Here is a 23646-nt window from a genome sequence, read left to right as displayed (position 1 = left end):
TATACATTTTCCTAATGCCCATTGTCTAGCACTGCAATGTCCTTTCATTTAGTCTTGCAATGCATGGCATTTTCCCACAAATAATTTAATCTGATACCATGCCACCTAAAAGCTGGATCATTTCTCCAAATACTTGTACCCAGGAATACACAGGTAGAAGGCATTATGCCAACTTGGGACAGTGTTGGCAATATCTCTGTAAAGCACGCCAGTATATGACGGTGGTTTATAAGTCAGCAAAATAATAATAATAATAATAATAATAATAATAATAATAATGTCATGTTCATATCTTACTATTATTTCTGTATGGTTTCACTGCATTGCTTACTTAAAACAAGGCTCAGTGGCTCTGTATCTCTGTCCAGGCATGGTGTACATCAGGGGTAGGGAACCTTTGGCTCTCCAGCTGCTGTGAAACTACAACTCCCAGCATGCTCCATTCACTTCCATGGGAGTTCCCAGAACAGCAGAGCCAGTATGCATGCTGGGAGTTGTAGTTTTGCAACAGCTGGAGAGCCGTCCCTACCCCTGGTGTACATGCAGTTTACCCCAGCTATTCTATGTAGCCCTACAGAGCTATACATCATATTGTGCTAGTCCTACAAAACCTGGAAGTAATTACCCCTAGCGATAGGTAGCCTTAAAAACCAAACATCTCCCCACTACATAGTCCTAGGCTTATAGAATGGAAATAGCCCCTGCTTTCCACTGTATTGTTTTAGGCTTACAGAGAGTTGATTTAACCCCTGCTATTAAAGTTACCCTAAAAAGTCAAACATTTCACACTACATTGCTCTAGGCTTCTAGACTGGAATTACCCCCTGCTAATAAAGTTAGCTTTAAAAATCTAAACCTTCCTTATTACACTGTTCTGGACTTGCTGAAAGTGGAACCCGTGCTATTGAAAATAGCTTTGAAAGGCTCGACTTTCTATTATATATTGCGCTAGACTTGTTGAGTGGATTTAACCCCTGCTATTAAAGATAGCTTTAAAAAGAAAAAAGATAAACCTTCCCGATATGTTGTTCCAGGTTTGCAGAGAATGAAATTAACCCCTGCCATTAAAGTTAGCTTTATAAAGCTAGACCTTCCCCCACTACATTGCTCTAGGCATGCTGAGATTGGAATTAACCCTTGCCATTAAAGTTAGCCTTAACAAGCTAAACCTTCCCTACGACATTTTTTTGGGCTTGCAGAAAGTGGAAATAACTCCTTCAGCTAAAGTTAGGCTTGGTTCACATTAGCGTATGTATTCTGTCCAGCTAGAGTCCGCATGGACTCCCCTGGACGGAATACAATCGCAATTGCAAGCACTGTGCTGTAAAAGCACACGAACCCATAGACTATAATGGAGTCCGTGTGCTTGCCGCACACTGCCTGCACGAATCATTCAATGGAAGGCTTTTTTTCAGCGCTGAAATTCCACACCAAATTCCTCACCATTTTCCTCCATTTGAATGGACCTTTAGGCTAAGGCCCCACGTTGCAGAAAAGCAGCTTTTTTTGTTGCAGATATTATTCGTTATTTTGAGCCAAAGCCAGGAGTGGATTGAGCAGCATGTAGAAGTATAAATGCTTCTTATATATTCTCTATTCCCTCTGTAGCCATTCTTGGCTTTGGCTCAAAAAAACTGCAACAAAATCTGCAACAAAAGAAGCTGCATTTCTGCAACATGGGGCCTCCGCCTTAGACTCACTGGTGGCTTTCCCACTGCAATGTACTGTAGCAGCAGCGTGAATTTCACCAAATTTTCTGCGGATTTTAACCCTTCAGCCTGTAAATACTTTAGGTTTTCCCTGTAGCTTTTAATCTTTGCAGTGTTAAAATATCATGGTAAAAACCACTTATTTTGGACAATTTTGAGACTCCAGCCTTATGTGGTCTTGTAAAGCTGAAATTTTTTGTACCTCTGCCCAGGCTTGCAGTACGTGATATTTGCTCCTGCTATTCCATGTAGCTTTATGAAGCTTTACATTTTCCCACTACTTTGCTCTAGGCTTGTAGAGCCTGGAATAAATCCCCGATAGTTTAGGTAGCTTTTTGGGCATTTGGACATTTTCCCTATTACCTCTCTGCAGAATTGCCATGAATGAAAGTTGCTTCTGCTACCTCCTGTACCGTTACAATCCTCACTATATCGGAAAGGCTTACAGCCTGGAACTATCCTCAGCTATTTCATGGAGCCTTGCATAGCTTGATATTTTTTACGGTGCCTTTGCTGGGCATTTTTCTATAATAGCTCTCAGGACTTGCAGAGCTTGAAGGTAACCTCTAATCTTTTGGATAGCCTTGCAAAGCTTGGCATTCTCCAAGCTAAGCATGTTTCATTGCACCTACTTCCAAACCTACAGTGCTTTAACCCTAATCTGCTCTACAGGTCTGTTGTCGCTGCTATTCTAGATTTCCTTGCAAAGCTGATCATTTTCTCCAGTAACTCTCTCTGGGATTGCAGAGCTTGACTTTTACCCTGCTTTTTCATGTATCCTTATGATGTCAAGCACACAAGACATCTGTGTGTAAACATTTGTGTGATTTCATGTAGAATCAAAACTTGAGTATTTTGTGAAATATTTCCAGGCACGGTTGCACAGCTTGTGTTTTTCCCCTGCTATTTTTTGAACATTTCTTCTAGCGCCTTTCACAAACCTTGTATTGCACTAGCTTTGCACCTGCCTTTTCATGTACAGTACATTTATAAAGCTAAGTTTACAGCTAATCCATCTAGGCTTATGGGTATGTTTACATTGTGCAGTCAAATTGTATTATTTACAAAGTGCATCAAATACCCACCATTTTGCTCTGACTGGGAATTACGAAAGAAAATTGTTAATAGACCCTAAAATATACTCCTCTAGCTTCAGGAGTACCTTGACCCAAGATTGCATAGCTTTAACATATATTGTAAACCTGTAAAATTGCTTTTGTTTTCACTAAACTTAAATTTACTGTAAGGTAATGTAAGCTACTGCATTTTGTCATTTACCTCTGGGCTGTATCCCTGTTTTCTTATGCAACCTACCAAAGCTGGCTGTACCTTTTCATGAGCTAGAAGAGTAAAATGACCTCTATATGTCTATACCCAACCCTGCAAGCATGGACAGCTTAGTCCTTCACCTTTATCCATCATTGCCAGTCTTGATATATCCCTAAGCATCTCTGCAATGGAAGGCAGAGGAGAAAATAAAATGCTTAGCTTGTATACAGCCTTCCAAAACTGCCTGTATGTCTGTCAATAGCTAGCAGAGCAGAGCTAGCACTAGGCTTACGGAGCGTCACATTTGCTCCCATACCCTAAGCCATGTTGTAAAGCTAGATACCCCATCTTTGACCCAGACATTTCCAATGACATTTCTAAAATGGTTGTCATTTGGACCTCCCATTTACAAAGCCATGCTTCTGTATTATACTTCCTTAATGATTATATATTGAGGACTAGCATGTATGTAAAATAACCAATATCCATAAAATAATAGCAGTGCTAGTACTGCACACCCACAATATCCAGCAATGTTGCATGAATGAATTATGTTGCATATTCTATTGCTATATATCAATCCAAAAATTAGAACTCAAGGTACTATTTACAAGAAAACCTTATGCAATGTGAGGGAACATATGTAACTATACAACCATGATGTCAAGATACCTACCTGTTCTGATAATTTACTTTACTTCTAACTGTGCTTTATTCCCATACTGGGATCTGTTTTTCAAAAAAAAAAAAAAAAAAAAGGCAGTTAATATAGTTTTCAGATATAATTGTTTTCAGATATAATTGTTTTCAGATATAATTGAGTAAATCACAGAATGTAATCTAATTTGACCTCTATTGAAATCTATTCAAGCATACTATTCGCTGGTCTGTAGATAACCTAGTATTAACCATGGAAGATACAGTATAAACAAGACATAAAAACAGAAAAGGCGAACATATCACATACCTTATACTAAGATATTTACAACCACCATACTGTTCAGTTTAATCACGTAACTAATGTTCAGTCACCAGGTACCTTCTCTTCTCATTCACAGATGGCAGATTTGTTTCCTGAATTTCCAATGACGTTTCCTCATCTCTCTATTGGGCTTGCATAAAGTCACTGACATATCGAACAAATATCCCTATTCAAATGCATGAAACAGATTTTTAGTTTGCAAGAAATGTGACTTATGTTACTGAAGATGGTCATTATAATGTATTTCAAATAAAATGGACCTTCCCCCCACATGCACTCCCATTACTATGAATACTACGGTATGTTGTCTCTCCTGTCTGCATAGTCATCACTTGCTAGCATTTACCAGTAGTAAAATAGGCAGAAAGATGTTTAAGGACTGTTCTAGTTTGGACAACAGATTGTAACTTCATGAAGTCTGAACATTTGAAAGCATGAAATCTTACCTCTACAGACAACTTGCTCACAGCTGACTTGGTCCTATGAATCTACCAACTCAAGGAAACAGAGCTATACCATTGCCAGTAATGTAATATCCTGTTTAGTTTTTTCATACAATTCCTAAGAAACACAAACTCATTTCTTGTAAGTAGCTCATTAGAATATCGGTGCTGACTAGGCTTGGTATGTACATATGTTTGCTCATTGTTTCAAGTTCTGAGACTGGGGGAGTATGTGAAACAGATAAAAATAGTTTCACTCTTCACACTTTGCAAAACTGATTCATCACAAAAAAAATAACAGACTCATGACAAGTCTCCATTTATACGGAACATAATGGGAAATTCCATTGTTCCTATAATGTTCTCTTTTCTATTGATGAGCCTATTTCTGTAAGTTAGGCAACTGCACATGGGAATTTTTCTTAAGGCTGAGGCTACACTTTGTGCAAATGGAGCTTTTTATTGCAGATTTTGCTGTGATTTGTTGAACCAAAGCCAAGAATGGCTAAAAGAGAAATAGGAAATATATAGGAAGTACTATGCTTCTCCCTACTGCTCAATCCACTCCACAGCAAAAGCTAAAGTTAGTTGTGGATTGAGCAGAAGGGAGAAGTATAAGTTCTCCTATACATTTCCTATTCCTTTTGTAGCCATTCTTGACTTTTGCTAAAAAAAAAAAACACAAAAATTTTTGTAACAAAAAAGCAGTTTTTCTGTAACGTGGGATCTCTGACTAAAGATAATGTCTTAAAGGGGTTGTCCTATCTCAAGAATCCTTACTATGCCGATAGTTTATTTAAATTGAAGACTTTTCTGAAATATATTACTTTAGAAATTATGCTTTGTTTGCCTGCTATCTGAATTTATTCCTCCTATTGTTTACACAGTATTGCTATAACCACGGACCTGTAGGACAAGTGATGTCACTCACTCACTGCTCTTATGGGCAGGACAATTGTTCATCTAATTGCAATTTGCTGATAAAGTCCTGTCTATTATCTCTCTACGTAAGCAAACATATAACACTGAGTTCATTCTGTACATGCATCTGCATATTATCTGACCTGCATAAGTGTTCTGTGTCCCTTTCAGACAGAGGAAAGGGGGGTGGGGTGGGGGTGGAAATACAGGAAGTGAGCAGAAGACACTGCAGGCTTAGTGCTGAAATACTGAGATGGAAAAACCCCTTTAATCGGACAAGTAGTGGACAAGTACAGTTTAGTTCACTCCATGTCCAGTCTGTGTAACATCCATTTTTTGCTTTAATTCCACATTAGCAGGTGTTTTTATCACAGGTATATTGTGGTAGCAAGATTTGTCTGTGAATCTGCTGGCTACTCATATGAATAGCTGGATAGTTCATGTGTTCATTTGCAGGTCAGGAGCTACCTAGCAATTCATATGAATAGCCAGAAATTTCCATATCCACACGCCCCTCAACCTTGTCAAACTGAATTGTTTAACATTGATCCAGTGTGGAGCCAGCCAGGAAGTTGTATGCTGTTTGTACCTCAGAAAGCTTGGTAGTACACATGTACTACACAACTTTCCAGAGTACTAAGACAGCATACAACATCAATGTGATCGTATCACTCCTTGCCAAATTGACAGTAGATCACTTCATGGCTTGTTTTCAATGTGACTGAGAGTAACCACGCTAGATTAGACACTATTAGGGTGCATTCAGACTACGTAACGCCGGGCGTGTATGAGAGCCGTACACGCCGGCATTACGGCAGACTGCCGAACACTTCCCATTCACTTCAATGGGAGCGCTCGTAACAGCGGCGTTTACGAGCGCTCCCATTGAAGTGAATGGGAAGTGTTCGGCAGTCTGCCGTAATGCCGGCGTGTACGGCTCTCATACACGCCCGGCGTTACGTAGTCTGAATGCACCCTTATGCTGCTTAAGAGTCCTTTTGGGATGAGACAGAATTCTGTCTCATTTCCAGGTCTTTTCTTTTGTTTTCTGTGGTGAATGAATCGAAACTAAACTTCAAAGAACTCTGTTCTGGTTCGGGGGATCTGGAGATGAGACTGAATTCTGTCTCATCTCAAAGGCCTGTGTGCCTGAATGAACTAGTGAAGGGACTCCTAAGTCATATAAGAGTCCTTGCTATATGACCAGATTACTCCTGAATAGAGATGAGCGAACTGTAAAATGTTCGAGGTTTGATATTCGTTTCGAGTAGCCCCTCAATATTCGACTACTCCAATCGAATATCGAACCCTATTATAGTCTATGGGGGAAAATGCTCGTTTCAGGGGTAGGCAACGTTCAATCAAATTATACTTACCATACTAAGTCCACGAGTGAGGGTTGGGCTGGATCCTCCATGCAGTCTTCTCCTTGCAGCGTCCCCGCACTACAAGCGGACGTACGCAGTTGGCTCTGCCCAGGCCCGATGCCTGGCAGAGTGAATGAAGAGCCGGAAGACGCCGCGGGGAAGCTGCACGGAGAAGACTTCTAAAGGTAGGAGAAGAACCAGCATTGATTGGCCGACTGTATAGCATTCGGCCAATCAATGCTGGTTCTGCATCGAACTTTTACATTCGAACAGCGAGTGGTAAACAATCGAGTACGAGTATTTTGAATACCGTAGTATTCGATCGAATACCTACTCGATCGAGTACTACTCGCTCATCTGTACTCCTGAACAGATAGAAAGTAAGCCATTGTCAATGTGACAAGGAGCTACCTGAAGACAATGAAGTGTCGCTACAGTTGGGGGAAGGCTGGGACTGACACCCCGGTGGGCCACGTGCCTTTAGGCAGGGCCGGCACTGGAAGGGACAGATTAGACAACTGCCCAAGGCACCCATCCCCAAAGAGACCACCCAGGATCTAGAGGATGATAACTCCAAATTCCTGAGTCAGGACCAGTGTTACGGTTCTGTGTGTATATATAAAAATAATAATTAACACAAACAGAACCGCTAAACTGCAGAACACTGCAGTGAGATCCACAAGCCCAGATGGGCAGCCGTATGCCTGAATATGAACCACCAGTTAAACTGCACTGGCAGTGATGTTGTGCGGCACCAATGTGAACAAGCTGCAAGAGACTCTCTCCAGTTAAACTTCACTGGGAAAGCGTGCCTGTGTATAGGAGTTTGAGTGAAGCCAAATGAAGCCTTGCAAGAAACACCTGCTAATTACAGCAGAGGAACCAGGCCCTAGCATATGCTTCAATCTGCTACACAATCAAGATTGCCAGGGGTTAACTTCACTCCTGGTCAGTAACACAAAGAACTCCTTAACCCGCTAGGAGCTGCAATACAATTAGACAGTGAATAGGCTTTACTGATTCCCACTGACAGAGCTAAGGAATCCTAACTTGGTCCCTAGACAGCTTCTACCATTCACAGGAACCTAGCCCTGACCTCCTGTCTCAAGGTATTTTCAGTCAAAGTGTGAGCACCGGGCTTGCGTCGGCTCACACTATATAAAGGCTAGTCACCGCCCGACAGGGGCAGTGGCATGACGTCACTGATCATGCTCAGTATGGCAAAAATGGGACTTAGCCTCTGAGCGGCCCCAAAATGTCTGAGCATGCTCAGTAGGGAAAGAATGGCACTTAGCCTCTGAGCGGCTCTAAAATGTCTGAGCATGCTCAGTGGGTCGAAAGCCGGACCTAGACTCCAGACACCTCACTGCACAACGCCGAGGGCGAGGTTTGGATTGGCCCGCAGGTGGCGCTATGCGTTGGACGGGAAGCCTGTGGGACCCCATCCTAACACCCAGCCACATCAATAGAAGCCTGCCCAGGGGATGTCTATAAAAATAACAAACATTTTAGCTCATATCTCCTGGGCATGAATCTTCATCATCTGGCCTGAACCTGATGTCATGTGTTCCTGACATTACCACTGAAATGTGATTGCGCATCAGTGGTAATGTGGGGCATGCTGGCATCAGTGCGCCCCACGTGACCACTGAGGCCCAATCACAAGCCTCAGGGGTGATGTTGGAATGCATAACATCAGCTGCAGACTTGAAGAAGCCACCGACAACGGAGCAATGCAGGGATGCGCAGGAGAGGTAAGGCAAGGTGAATATAACTGTTTGTTATTTTCCTTCACTTCCCCCGGGTATCCAATTATTTTAGAATGGGGTCTGAAGCTAATATTTGTCAAAACAAATTTTGACGCTCTGTGCAGCATATTATACTGTGTCATGTCACTGTGGAGCATTATGCAGAGGTGTCTCTGGGGAGCATATTATATTGTGCAGGGCCACTGTAGAAAATATTATATTGTGTGGGCCACTGTGGAGCATATTATATTGTGTGGAGCTACTGTGGGACGCATCCACATCTGTATTTACAATGGGGGGAAAAAGTATTTTTTCGGCCACCAAATATGCAAATTCTCCCACTTAAAAAGATGAGAGAGGCCTGTAATTGACATCATAGGTAGACCTCAACTATGAGAGACAAAAGGAGAAAATCACATTGCCTGATTTGGAAAGAATTTTTTTTTTTTTTACAAATTATGGTGGAAAATAAGTATTTGGTCAATAACAAAAGTTAATCTCAATACTTTGTTATGTATCTTTTGCTGACAATGTCACAGGTCAAATGCTTTCTGTAAGTCTTCACAAGGTTGGCACACACTGTTGCTGGTATGTTGGCCCATTCCTCCATGCAGGTCTCCTCTAGTGCAGTGATGTTTTGGGGCTGTCACAGGGCAACACGGACTTTCAACTTCATTCAAAGGTTTTCTATAGGGTTGAGATCTGGAAACTGGCTGGGTCACTCCAGGAGCTTGAAAGGCTTCTTACGAAACCACTCCTTAGTTGCCCTGGCCTTGTGCTTGGGATCATTGTCATGTTGAAAGAACCAGGCATGTTTCATCTTGAATGCCCTTGCTGATGGAAGGAGGCTTGCACTCAAAATCTCTTGATACATGGCTCCATTCATTCTTTTATGTACAAGGATCAGTCATCATGGTCACTTTGCAGAGAAACAGCCCCAAAGCATGATGTTGCCACCCCCATGCTACACAGTAGGTATGTTGTTCTTTTGATGCAACACAGTATTCTTTCTCCCGGAACACGAGTTGTGTTTCTACTAAACAATTCTATTTTGGTTTCATCTGACCATATGACATTCTCCCAATACTCTTTTGGATCATCCAAATGCTCTAGCAAACATCAGACAGGCCCGGACATGTACTGACTTAAGCAGGGGGACACGTCTGGCACTGCAGGATCTGAGTCCCTGGCGGCGTAGTGTGTTACTGATGGCAGCCTTTGTTACGTTGGTCCCAGCTCTCTGCAGGTCATTCACTAGGTCCCCCCCGTGTAGTTCTGGGATTTTTGCTCACCGTTCTTGTGATCATTTTGACCCCACGGGGTGAGATCTTGCATGGAGCCCCAGATCAAGGGAGATTATCAGTGGTCTTTTATGTCTTCCACTTTCTAATTATTCCTCCCACAGTTGATTTCTTCACAGCAAGCTGCTTGCCTATTGCAGATTTAGGCTTCCCAGCCTGGTGCGGGGCTATAATTTTGTTTCTGGTGTTCTTCGACAGCTCTTTGGTCTTCATCATAGTGGAGTTTGGAGTGTGACTGTTTGAGGCTGTGGACAGGTGTCTTTTATACGGATAATAAATCCAAAGAAATTACATTACTACAGGTAATGAATGGAGGACAGAGGAGCCTCTTAAAGAAGAAGTTACAGGTCTGTGAGAGCCAGAAATCTTGCTTGTTTGTAGGTGACCAAATAATTGATTATGATGTTAATCTGTTTTCCCTTAGTCCTAACAGCAGCACAATACTGGGGTATTTCTGCCCATGTGTGCTGGTAGGACAGATGGAACTTTTAATTAACATAAAATGAATATGTATGACTGCAACCCTATAAGAAGGCACAGAGACCTCCCCCCATGTGTTAATACAATAAACAGTAAAAGTATGACTTAGGGAAGGAAGCTTGTGCTGCTGTTAGGACTAAGGGAAAACGGATTAACATCATAATCAACGATTCCCTTATGTCCTACCAGCATCACAATGCAGGGATGTAGCAAGTAATCCCCATAGTAATCCTCCTTGCCTTATAGAGTCCAAAACAGAACGCGCAAAGGCGGTAGCCTCTGAAGCACTAGAGCTCAACCTGTATTGCTTGATGAAAGTAAGCTGATAGGACCAAGAGGCTGTTGAGCATCATCCTATTCTCTGCCCATAAGGTAGAAACAGCCCTAGTGGAATGGGATTTAAGAAATTCAGGGGGAGATAACACCTGAACATAAAAATATATCCTAATAGCCTCCCTGACCCATCTGGAAATGGTAGACTTTGAAGCCCAAAGGCCCCTGAGCCTACCAAACATATTTACAAGGTTTTCAGACCTCTTGAAGGAACAAGTGTGATCAATGTAAATACAAAGGCATCGTACAAGGTCTAGAGTATGTAGACTCACCTATTCATCAGAGGAAGGGGACGCAAAGAAGACCGGAAGGGAAACCAACTGATTGATGTTAGTAGGGGAAGGCACTTTGGGCCTGAACCCTGGAAGAAATCTCATTTGAACCCTATCCTCGAAGAAAGAAATATAGGGCTTCTCAGAAGAGAAGACCTGAAGCTAACACACCCTCTTGGCGGAAGTAATAGCCAAAAAAAAAACTTCAGATCCACCTCATCTAAGGGCTTAAAAGGAGAGTCACAGAGGGCCGAAAGAACAGAAGTCAAGTCCCACTGAGGAGCTGGGGCAGAACATGATGGTCTAAGTCTCACAGCTCCCTTGAGGAAATTACTCACCAGGGAAAGCTGAGACAAACACCTCTCCATACAGGTGGACAAAGAGGCAACATGCACCTTCAGAGTAGCAGGAGCCAGGCTTTTGTCGAAATTGTCCTGAAGAAAATCCAGGATTGCCCCAACAGGGGGGTCTGAACTATCAACTCCATGAGAAGAACACCAGGACTTGAAGATATTCCCAATTCTGAGATAATTCCTGTTGGTAGTCTCTGCTCTGGTGCAGGAATGGGTCTTCAGGATGCTTCTGACAGTCCACTAGATCTCCATAGGGACTGGTTAACCTCTAGGCTATCAGGTTGATCCTACTCAGATCCTGGCACTTCTGAGTTCTTTGGGACACCTGGTTCTGGGTGGAGGGAGCCTCCAATATGTCCCTTGACTCAATCCACCTCATTCCCCCCAACTCTGCTGGTTAGAGTCTCAATCCACTCTGATTCCCCCAAACTCTGCTGGTTAGAGTCTCAATCCACCCTCATTCCCCCCAACTCTGCTGGTTAGAGTCTCAATCCACCCTCATTCCCCCCAACTCTGCTGGTTAGAGTCTCAATCCACCTCATTCCCTACAACTCTGCTGGTTAGAGTCTCAATCTAGCCTGATTCCCTCAAACTCTGCTGGTTAGAGTCTCAATCCACCCTGATTCCCCCCCCCCCAACTCTGCTGGTTAGAGTCTCAATACACCCTCATTTCCCCAAACTGTGCTGGTTAGAGGCTCAATCCACTCTCATTCCCCCAAACTCCGCTGGTTAGAGGCTCAACTCACTTCAAGGGCCCAAACTCTGCCGGTGCAAGGCTCTACTCACTGCAAGGGCCAAACACACTGCTTTTTAAAGGCTCTACTCACTCCAAGGGCCCAAAACTCTAATGGTGCAAGGCTTTACTCACTCTAAGGGCCTAAAACTCTGCTGGTAAGAGGCTGAAGTCACCTAAAGGGCCTCAATCTCTGCTGGTAGCTCAGCTTAAGGGCCTGTAACTTGATTTTGAAGGGCTCACGTTAAGGGCCATAAAAGTGAATTTTGGAAGGTCTTACCACATCATACACACACACACACACACACATACACAATGACAGTTCAAGGTGGGTACTGTTGGATTTCCCATTGCCTATTCCATCTGTGGTTGTCATGGGCAACATGATTTAAAGGGGTGCTTGTTAAGGTTTCATTAGAGAAAAATTTTGGTTTCTGTCCATACAATTGGGGAGTAAAGAAGGTTTCCAGGTATTTTCCCACTTTCATAGAGGTTTTTTTGAGTGTGGAAAGGGTGTAGTTGATAGGCTGTGATAGTGGGGTAAAACTGTGACTTGGGCTTGTTAGATGCCCCCAGGCATGCTTCCCCTGCTTGTCCCAGTTACATTGAAGAGGTGTTGTCATCATTTCCTGAGGTATCCTGAGGTGTCACTGAGTGGACTTGATGACCCTCCTGAGTCGAATGGTGGGATCCCCTGCAACGAAGCATTTTTCCCCATAGACTATAATAGGGTTCGATATTCGTTCGAATAGTCGAATATTGAATATTTTACTATTCGCTCATCCATAAATTTTAACTCTAGTTCCTGACTTGTAACTAGAAACACTTTCTTTTTTATTTGTATATTTACATACTGTACATCTGTTGGTTCCACATTTGAAGAAGCCTCTGGTAATGGGTATAGTGGATGGATTGGTTTTGTTATTCACAAAAACACTAGGGGGTAACATGTTCCCCAAACTTTTTATCATGACCTGAATACTTGTATAAAATTTGTGTGTTTCTGGTGGGGATTTGATCCGGTGATCTTTGGTTTTCTGGTGGTTTCCTTGTCGTTGATCTAGAATTTACTTGAGGTTCTTTGGATTGAACCTCAGGTGTTGGTTGTTAACATTATCCTGTGGGACGATTCTGAGGCCTTTATTAGGAGGAGGGCTGGCTTCACTAGTTGCCAGTTTGCGTTGTAACCAACAAGAATTCGTGGGTCAGGGAGGAAGGATTGTTTTTGGAAATTATAGCTGACTTGGAAGCAGTGTGAGTGTTGCCTTGTGTGTGTGTGAGTCTGGTTTTCCCCTCCACAGTTCTACTCTGCCCTGTCCTTTAGTTCATCTGTGTGCCTTCTTTTCTAAAAAGTTTTTTCCTGTGGAGTTGAACTATGACATTGAGGACCGTGAATTATTGGCAATTAAGTGGTCCTTGCAGCACTGGCATCATTTTTTGGAGGGTGCAAGACACTCTATCAAGATCCTTACTGACCACAAAAATTTTATCTATTTGGATGCTGCTAAAAGTCTAAATGCTAGACTGGCTCGGTGAGCGCTTTTCTTTGCCAGGTTTAACTTTTCAGTCACCTATGTCCCCAGTACTAAGAATGTCAGAGCAGATGCTCTTTCAAGGAGTGTGACTCCTAACCATGAAGCTGATAAATCTGAGTTTGTACTTAAGAGGGGAGTTGTATTAGCAGTCTTAGACACTCAATTAGAAGCTCAGATCCTAGCAGCCCAAGACAAAGCTCCTAGGGGTACCCCACTGGGTAAATTATTTTTTCCTGCAGACTTACGGGGTCAGTTGCTTATGGAGTGTCACAATTCCAGTTTGGCGGGTCATCCTGGGGTCGCCGAGACTAAAAGGTTAATCACAAGGAATTTTTGGTGGCCAGGGTGCAGGGCAGAGGTGGCTGTGCATGTGGCCAAATGTGCAGTCTGTGCTAGGTCTAAGGCTTCACATGCTCAGACGACAGGCCTATTACACCCGTTGCCTGTTCCCGGTAGTCCTTGGACACATTTGACTATGGACTTTATCACTGATCTGCCACGCTCGGAAGGTTATACGGTGATATGGGTTGTTTTGGATAGATTCAGTAAGATGTGCCATCTCATTCCTTTTCAGAAGCTACCCACAGCTAACACTCTGGCAAAGGAATTTGTTAAAAATATTGTCCGTTTGCATGGGGTTCCAGTAGACATTGTTTCCGACAGGGGTTCTCAGTTTGTGGCTCGGTTCTGGAGAGCGTTTTGTCGCAGGCTGGGTATAAATCTATCCTTCTCCTCCGGGTACCATCCCATGTCCAACGGGCAAACAGAAAGAATCAGGATATTGAGAAGTCCCTTTGCTGTTTTGTGTCTGACAATCAAGATGATTGGGTGGATTTCTTACCTTTGGCTGAATTTGCTCTCAATAATCATGATTCCTCGGCGGTTCTCCGTTCTTTTGTTGCAGTGGTAAGCACCCTATATTTGGCCCCTTTTCTGGAGTAAAGTCCTTGGTACCAGAGGAAGAGTCCTTCTCGAATAAGATAGAGGATGTCTGGGTCAGGGTGAGGAGAAACCTGGTAGCCTGTTCATGTAGAACTAAGATGATTGCTGACAGGAAAAGGAGAGGTTAACTTTGTGGTGGGTGACCGAGTGTGGTTGCTGTCTAGGAACCTTAAGCTAAAGATTCCATCTAAAAAAATTGTGGCCTAAATTTATTGGTCCTTTTTCGGTGACGGAGGTCATCAATGATGTTTCAGTCAGACTAGACATTCACCCCTCATGGAAGATCAATTCAGTGTTTCATGTGTCCCTTCTTAAGAAGGTGATTTCTGCAGGTGATACATCTGTGGTGGAACCCCCTTGATATTGATGAGGAGTACGAGATCTCCCGGATCATCGACTCACGGTACTTGAGGGGATCCCTTCAGTATTTGGTTGCCTGGAAAGGGTATGGTGTGGAGGACAACTTGTGGATTCAAAGTAACTAAAAGAAAACACAAAACAGCCCCGCGCGGTACCTAGTGCATTATCCCTTATATTAGAGATTACTCAAATACTGGGACAATTGGAAAATTGCCTTTTGATAAATGTTAAGAGTGCCCAACAAATATCAACATCATATATTAAGGGACCATCAGCAGCAGAAATCCCCAAAGAACCGTAATAGTGAACAAATCAGGACCAATCATCCAATATATAGCATAGGAATGGAAAAAATAATGGTTCTGCGCTTACCCTCAGAAAAAGTTTTATTCAGACCTTCATAAAAACCACACACAACGCTTTTCGGAACTGAAGTCGTTCCTTTCTCAAGTGTCCGTTTGGTCAGTATGCTATGACCTATGCTATATATTGGATGGATTGGTCCTGATTTGTTCACTAACTCGTGGGTTCAGGCTTCTGAGGTGTCTGCTCCCAGACTGGTGGCTGCCTTCCACCGGAGGTATCCGGATAGGGCTTGGCCCAGGAATCCCTGGGGATTCCCATTGAAGAGGGGGGGGGGGTATTGTCACGACCTGGATACTTGTATAAAATTTGTGTGTGTTTGTGGTGGGTATTTGATCTAGTGTTCTTTGGTCTTCTGGTGGTCTCCTTGCCATTGAGCCATCTGTTTGGGCATTGAGTACCAGCCTTCAGAATTTACTTGAGGTTCTTTGGATCGAACCTCAGGTGTTGGTTGTTACCATTATCCTATGGGACGATTCTGGGGCCTTTATTAGGAGGAGGGCTGGCTTCACTAGTTGCCGGTTTTTGTTGTAACCAACGAGAATTCGTGACTCAGGGAGGAGGCTTGTTTGTGGAAGCTATAGCGTGAGTGTTGCCTTGTATGTGAATTCTGGTTTTCCCCTCCACACTTCTACTCTGCCCTGTCCTTCAGTTCTGGTTGCCTGTCACTGTCTTGGTGTTTGTGAGGAAGTTTGGGTTCCAGTTTGTTTTGCCCCAGTCATGTGTTAACCCTTTCTTCACCCTTCCACTATCCTCTCCTCATTCTCTTGTTGCATATTGTGTTGTGTTGCGTGTCTGTTGTCCAGCACTTCCCATCCCGTTTGTTTTGTCTGCAGCTGCACCTTGGTTTCTGTAGGCGTGACCACCTTAGCATCTCCAGTCTCTAGCTCTCCTTAGCTCTTTCCCTATCTTTCGGCTAGGTCTTCGTGTTAGAGAGCCAGGAGTTGTCGGGGCCAATCCTAGCTTGGGAACAGCTGACCACCACCCGCAGGCAGGGCCTAGCCAGCCGGCGTAGCGTCAGGGAAAGTCTCCCACCCCTGTTCCCTTAGCGGTGCAGTCTACAGTCCGTATTCTGTAGCTGGTCATAGATGCAAACATAACACTTTTACCCTTTTTTGCCACAAATCTAACTCCTGGATGAAGAATTTTTTTTAGTTACAGGGTCTGTTTTTAAGATGGATGGATTTTTGTTAACAATCTTGACTATATCTTTATATTGTGGACCGTACGCTGTGGAAAATACTATATTTGTTGGATTTTCTTTGATCTTTTTTAGATCTTTTTTGTAATAAAGAATTTCTGAATCTACTTTTAACCAGGTTTTTAGCTCTGGTTAGTGTCCCCCCTGGATATTTTCTTATTTTTAGTTTCTCCACTATCCTGATAGAATGACTTTCAAAATCATCTTTCCGTGTGCATGCACGTTTTGTTCTTATTAATTCTCCTAGTGGGACGGCTTTAAATACATGAGGAGGATGACAGCTTTCTACTCTCAAAATGGTATTACCAGCAGTCGGTTTAGTGTATAGAGAGCAGATAACCAAAGTTATGGGATCGCCTGTTAATGTTATGTCCAAAAAATTCATAGTGACAGAATCAAAAGAATATGTGAATTTAAATGAAAAATTATTAAGATGAGATATGAAGGCTGGTATGGATGCTACATCTCCAGACCAGACGATCAATATATCGTCTATGTAATTAATAGTAATTAATAGTGACAGAATCAAAAGAATATGTGAATTTAAATGAAAAATTATTGTTAAGATGAGATATGAAGGCTGGTATGGTCGCTACATCTCCAGACCAGACGATCAATATATCGTCTATGTAGCGTTCATACCAGCCTAATGAACTGAAAAATGGATTGTTATGTGTATAAATTGTCCTTTCTTCCCAAAATGCCATGGATAAATTTGCTAGTGATCATGAAATGGGGCAGCCATCAGTGCCCCGCATATCTGAAGATAGAATTGATTATTAAACTGAAAATAATTGTGTTGCAATAAGAACAAAGTGACTGTTAACCCCAGTACGGTGCTGTTGGGAAGCACTTCCCGCAAACCGCCGTACTAGTATGGCGGCTGCATGGTACGCACACAGAACCTGTGTGCGCACCATGCCCTGCGGGTGTCAGCCATATGTTACGGCTGACAATACCCTGTAACACCCGCGGTCGGAAACGGGTCCGATCGCGGGTGTTAACCCCTGAGATGCCGGCGGTCAAACATGACAGCCGGCATCTCCGGGGTTTCGGTTTACTATGGTGCGGATCGGCACCCCCCAAAACCGTCGTGGGGTTTTGGGGGGTGCCGATGTTCATAGGGGGCAGTTTGTAGGGGGCAGCCCGGGGTCTGATCAGTGACCCCGGGTCTGCCCCATAACTTACCCCCTCCACGTACCTGGTTGATCCTGCCCAAAAGGAAGCTGTCAGCCTGTGCGTCTACACAGGTTGACAGCTTTTCTATACACTGCAATACACGTGTAACACATGTATTTCAGCGTATATCTAGTGAAGCAGTGATCAGCGGATCACTGCTTCAATCCCCCATGGGTACAGGAAAAAAAAAGTTATAAAAAAGTAAAAATAAATAAGTTTAAAATAAATAAAGCCCCCAAACCCCCTTTTTCCCCATATAAAATGTTTTATTATGTAAAATAAAGAAAAATAGAAAAAACATTACATATTTGGTATCACCGTGTCCATATAACCTGAACAATAAAATGAAAACATTATTTAACCCGAACGGCGAACGTCATAAAAAAAACGTAGAAAACCGCAAAAAATAATGATGATTCACCACCTTTCCCTTACAAAATGTTCAATAAAAAGTAATTAAATGGTCAGATGAAAACGAAAATGGTACCAATAAAAAGCAGAGGTCATCCTGCCAAAAATAAGCCCTCAGCCAGTTCTGTTTACCGAAAAATAAAAATGTTATGCCTTTCGGAAGATGGCAATGAAAAAATAATTGATTTTTTTTTCCCTAAATTGAATTTTATTCTGCAGAAATAGCAATGCATTAAAAAATCATACAAATGAGGTATCACCGTAACCGTACCGACCCACAGAATAAAGGTAACATGTTACTTATGCTGTACACTACACGGGGAAAAAAATAAATGCTAAAAAGCAATGCCAGGATTTATATTTCCTTTTACATGCCACCCAGAAATAGTTAATAAAATGTAGTCAATAAGTTACAGGCACCCGAAAATAGTGGCATTGAAAAGTACATCTAATACTGCAAACACAAAGCCCTCATATGGCCACATTGCCAGAAAATAAAAATAAAAATCTAGCTTGTACAATGTGAAGACAAAAACCCCAAAAGTCGCCAAATCATTAGAACATAAGTGGCTGCGAAGGAAATGTATGTGCTGTGCGAGCATTTTCAGGGGACACCCCATATTTAGAGCTTATGAGAGAGAATGCACCAGCGCTGATCCCCAGAATGCCCCTCTTCCCCGTCCGTGTCATAGGAGCTAGTGGGAAAATAGAATAGGATTTGGTGTACCCAATTTACTCCGCACAGCTTACATATTCACTTCGGGGTTACTAATGCTCACTACATCACTTGATAAATTCTTTGAGGGGTGCGGTTTTCAAAATGGGGTTACTTTCTAGAGGTTTACACTGTTTTGACTCCTCAAGGGCTTTGTAAATGCAACATGGTTCCTGAAACTGATCACAGTCAGATCTGCCCTCTAAAAGCTCCTTCCCTTCTGCGTCACGCTGTGCATCCATATATTAGTTTACACCCACATGTGGGGTACTATGGTAGTCGGGAGAACTTGCATAACACATTGTGTGATGCGTTTTCTCCTTTAACCCCTTGTGAAGGTGAAAATTCTAGGGCTAAATGAAAATATTTGTAAAATAAAATCAAATTTGAAAATTTCGCCTCCATTTTGTATTCATGTTAAGCACTTATAGGGTTAAAATACTAGGTATATGTTTTGGCTTATGTAAGGGGTGCAGTTTTGAAAATGTAGTTATTTATGGGGGGCTTTAATACAAGGGTCTTTCAAAACCCCTTCATAACTGGATTACCGTATATACTCGAGTATAAGCCGAGTTTTTCAGCACAGTTTTTGTGCTGAAAAAGTGCTCCTCGGCTTATATTCGGGTCATTACGGTAATTTTCTGCTAGCAGGCCAGGATAGCAGACTCCGCCCCCCCCCACCGCTCCATCACACGCCGGGTGACGTAGCCACATAAACTCAGGCGCGCACCCGGTATGTCTGCTTCCTGCCCTGCTAGCAGAAGTACCGTAAGTACTTCTGCAGATTTTAATGTACAGCATCGCCGCGCTCCTGGCAGGAGCGTGGTGATGCTGTGGGCCCCGGCACCCGCCGCGGTGTCTGGATGCCGGGTCCGGATGCCGGGCTGTAAACGTAATGGCGCCGCTCTGCAGAGCGGTCGCCATAGAAACCAGCACCTCCGCTGTAATGCTTACAGCAGAGATGCTGAAGCTTATGCCTGCGATCTCTGATTGTAGGCATAAGCTGTGGCATCTCTGCTGTAAGCGTTACAGCGGAGGTGCCCTCCGGAGATGTCCTCCCCCCCTCCTAGTTCAAAATTAGCCCCCGGGGCCGGTCCCCGCCGGCCCCATACCTTTAAAGTTGCAGGCCGGCTCCTGCGCAGCGAGCTCGCAGTAGCCGACCTGTTCCGACGACAGCCGGGAGCCTAATGAAGGCTAACAGGCCTGTCATCGCTATATTACTATTACGGCTGGTCTATGACCAGCCGTAAAAGTAATGTAGAGAATCTCCCATAGACGGCAATACACTTGTATTGCCGTCTATGGAACTTGCAATCAAATGACTGCAGGTTCAAGTCCCCCAGGGGGGGGCTAAAAAAAATATAATAAAAAATAAAATAAATAAAATTTCACAGCGGGTTCACACCAGCACCTGATCTCAGTTATGCAGGTTTCCGTTTTCTGTCAGCAGAAGACAGAAACTGACATTCAGTGTCTGTGGGTGAGCAGTCTTCTGCTGCCCATGGCGAAACCGTTTTGTTTTTTACTGGACAAAAAGTCCTGCATGTCCGACTAAAAAAAAAAACAAAACTGTTTCAATGCGGAGAGCAGAAGACGCTCACCGGTGGACACTTTTCAAACCCATGAATGTTTCTCGGGCAGGAAACGGAAACCTGCATAACTGAGATTGGGCGCTGGTGTGAACCTGCCCTCAAAGTAGAAAATGACTGTGAAACACATACACATTAGGTATCCCTGTGTCTGACAGTGCCCGGTCTACTGAATATAGGGGATGTGCAGGGCTTCTATTCCGTCGGGAAGGGGTTAATAGGAGCACTGCAAATCCCCTATATTCAGCCAGGCTGAATTCCAAGTGGGGGTAAAAAACTCAGTCCTCAAGCTCAGGGAAGGGGCAGACAGACAACCAAAACACCCCCTCCCCTTTCCCAGCACTTACTGCACCCAAGAACTCGGCCATTTTAATTTTTGAAATTTTCCAGTAGCTGCTGCATTTCCCCCTAGGCTTATACTCGAGTCAATAAGTTTTCCCAGTTTTTTGTGGTAAAATTAGGGGGGTCGGCTTATATTCGGGTCGGCTTATACTCGAGTATATACGGTAGTCCCTCAAAAAATGGGTTTTGGAAATTTCTTGAAAATTTTTAATATTGCTGTTTCACTTATAAACCTAATAATGTCCGTAAAAAATAAAAGGGTGACTAAAGTTTGATGCCGACATAAAGCAGAGATCTGGGACATGAGATTTATGATATAATTTTGGCGGTCTATCTGTATTCAATGCACATCATTTCAAACTTTATAAAATGCATATTTTTCAAAATTTCCACCAAATTTCCACCAAATTTCCTATTTTTTCATAATTAAACACAAAATATATCAACCAAAATTTACTACTAAAATGAAGTATATTGTGTTACGAAAAAACAATCTCAAAATCACTTTAGTAACTTAAAGCATTCCAAAGTTATTGGAACATAAAGTGACATGTCAGTTTTGAAAAATCGAGCTTGGTCAGGAAGTCAAAAAGTGCCATCGGCGGGAAGGGGTTAAAATATATTCACATAATTCTTCAGTGAACTGAATGTAATTATATAAATGATATGCTAGTGCGTCTATGGCCATACTATGTAGTATACAAGAGTATAGCGCACATACATCACAGGCAATCCAGGTGTGATTTTGTGACCATTGAAAATATTGACAAAACCTCCTTGCTATCTTTAATGTGGGCTGGTGTGCGTAGAACCAGAGGTTGGAGTATGCCGTCCAACCAAGATGCCAATTTCTCTCCAATAGATTGTTGGGGGCACAAGACCCCCAGAGCTTATGTTGTTGTTGTTTCAAATTAAATAACAGGCCTGGATGGGCTACACCCCTCCTTTAGCCTGGAGAATCACAAAGACACAGATGGTGGTGTATCAAAATGAATTCTGATTTTAATGGTGCAAAAAGGTAGTTTAAATACAATACAGACAAAAGCAGGTTGGATTATTCTAATTGCATGATTGGTTGAAGAGTTATAACATAAGGTGTGGCACATGACTATTGGATAAGGCCTAATGTAATCTGCATCTCATTATTACTTTCCAAACTGGGATGACCTTTCTCATGAAATAAAGAAGAATTTAAAATATTTATGTGTAAACCAGGGGGGGCGTGGCCTAGCTGTCAGGACGAGCAGACGTGCTAGATAGAAGCTCTGCTAACTACAGACTTACTCCATCACCATCTACCCGATCCAAGCCACTAAACTCAAGACCTGTGCTCCAAGGGACATCCCCCAACCCTACAGCTACTTTTGGGGCGACTTCAGGCACCTCCGAACAGAGCCTGCTGTCTTTGAATCTCCGGCCTACCTGTCCGGATTGAAGCCTTCCGCCATCTTGATTCCGGCTGCTGCACACACACGGAGAGCCCTCTCGCAGCACCTCTCCTCCACTGCACTGCCTTGCTGTTCCGTTCTCTTGTCCAGTGACAGGGGGACAGTGGGCCTTCTACAGACTGCACTGCTTCACTGGGACATCATCCTCAGAGAGGGAATCCTGCGGAGAGGCCTGCTGGAAGTGTCAGCCTGAAGGCTCTGACCTGCATCTGACCCCAGCCTGCTGAAGCGCTCAGGTCGGTAACACACGGGGAGAGACACAGACGCACCACCATCCTCCCAGGCTGCATAGTATACTAACAAGGCTCTGCTACATAAACGTCACCTGCAGCAGACACCAGGAGCCACTGCAGCTACAGCCTAAGGGGGGAGGGGAACCTGGATGTACGGACTGATACTTCTCCACTCAGGACAACAGTAAACTTGCTATACTAGAGGGCCATAGCTGAAGGTCTGAGAACCCTTGCTCTGTCTGCACTATTGATGTGAGCCTCCCTCCCCCTCCCTTTACATCTGGCACACATAGACAGTGTCCCTTGGGACTAACTGACAACACTTCCACTGGTGAAGGGGTTAATGCAGTGTGTAAGGGAACTCTTCTGCTCTCTGAACCCCTTGCTCTACCTGCTGCCTGGCCTCCCTGCATTGCCTGAAGTGGAGACACCTCACCCCCCCCCTGCTGTTTTGGCTCCCATCCTGACACTTTCTGCTGGGACATTCTGCTAACTCTGTGAGTACTCCCTACTGTTTTTTGGACTTTCTTACCCTCTTCAGAGACCTTTCTAGCAGGGAAATTTTTTTTTTTTTTTTGTTGTCATGCACTGCAGTGGTGTGAAGGGAGTGCTGAGCCCCTACTCCACCATCAGGGGGGGCTCCTCACCTTCCTCCACTTGCTGTGTGTTCCACGTTCTGCAGTATATCCCCACGGAACTAGCACTTCTCCCATTGCTCCTTTTGCACCTCATGGGTACCAGGTTTGATTATGGAACTGTGTGACCGCCTCATGTAAGGCCTGGTGATACTGCGAGTGTACCTTCCTTACCTTCTATGGTCGCTTCTCATTGTGATATGTCCAGAAGACGTCCTAACACCTCTACTGCTCCTTCCCGCACGCCGAGTCGCTCTCTTACTCACTCACCGTCAATCTCTACCTTCCTGTCCCGATCTGGAACCTCGGCTACTGGGTCTGGCACTGATGACATGGCTCCTCCATCTCCTCCGCTTCGCCAATCGCAGCCACCTCCTTCACTGTCTGCCACCCTCCCTGGACTTGACGTGCAATCCATGGATTCGGCCTCCCTGCCCTGCTCGGCAGCCCATATTGCCTCTGCGGACTTTCAGCTACTTCGGGACCTTATTCAAGCTCTGCCCACTAAACAGGACCTGGATGCTGTAGTTTCCCGAATGGAACAATCCCAGGCACAGGCCCTCGGTGCGATCCAGTCTGATGTGTCTCAACTTACTACTAGGGCTGACGCTACTGATCAAACACTGTCCTCTTTGGAACAACGCCTGTCTGCAGTGGAGAGCAATCAAACCCACTCTGAGGCCCGCCTTCAACAAATTGCCTTGCTCCTGGATGACCAGGAGAACCGGGGTCGCAGAAATAATATTCGATTACGAGGAGTGCCAGAAAAAGGCCCTCAGGAT

At 43.7% G+C, this 23646-nt stretch overlaps 1 gene segment (V, D, J or C); it reads right to left on the bottom strand.

The window, feature by feature from the left end:
• The window catches only part of LOC142206783 (Ig gamma-2 chain C region-like), a 170761-nt gene that overhangs the window by 5750 nt on the left and 141365 nt on the right, over positions 1–23646 (bottom strand).

The sequence above is a fragment of the Leptodactylus fuscus genome, chromosome 1 (genome assembly GCF_031893055.1).
Source record: "Leptodactylus fuscus isolate aLepFus1 chromosome 1, aLepFus1.hap2, whole genome shotgun sequence".
Lineage (NCBI taxonomy): Eukaryota > Metazoa > Chordata > Amphibia > Anura > Leptodactylidae > Leptodactylus > Leptodactylus fuscus.
The sequence above is the reverse complement of the archived record's forward strand: the minus strand, read 5'-3'. Positions and strand labels throughout refer to the sequence as shown.